Raw genomic sequence first — 599 nt, 5'->3', positions numbered from 1 at the left:
CTCACCTATTCTTTTGGGTAAAATGACTCCATAGACTTCTCTTGGTCATATGTCAAGAACATTTCTGTGCCGAGTTCCTGCAATCATATTAAACGGTACTTTTAGCGCTCATCTACTATTAATTACATATAATTAATAAGCATCAAAGTATGATGGGGCAGCTGCAAATTATCTGCAACGCACATTGATATTGATTGGGGGATTACGCAAATAGTACCACTCGGTTTGCACCCCAACCAGAAAGTAATAAAGTTTTCTGTTCTACTAGAATAATATAGAGTAAAATATCTGATATGTGATAAAACACGACTGGCAGTTCACCCATTTGCCTAATAAGTGACCTACAACAGTATTTAACATACTGCATGGATTGGAGGAGTGTACCCATTCACACCTTTTCAACAAAGCTGACAGTGAGCCAAGTTATTTAGATCACGGGCATCATTTACTCGGCCTCAAAAAATAACTTACAACTTAATTGTGCGTGGAAATAACATTGAGCCACAGGAGAACACTAACCTCCTACAATAACCGGAATGGAACAATTCAATATTCCGGGCCGGAAACAATCAAGCACTACACCTTGCGATTAACATGGA

Source organism: Frankliniella occidentalis, unplaced genomic scaffold (assembly GCF_000697945.3).
Source record: "Frankliniella occidentalis isolate FOCC.00 unplaced genomic scaffold, Focc_3.1 Scaffold41, whole genome shotgun sequence".
In the NCBI taxonomy this organism is placed as follows: Eukaryota; Metazoa; Arthropoda; class Insecta; order Thysanoptera; family Thripidae; genus Frankliniella; species Frankliniella occidentalis.
The sequence above is the reverse complement of the archived record's forward strand: the minus strand, read 5'-3'. Positions refer to the sequence as shown.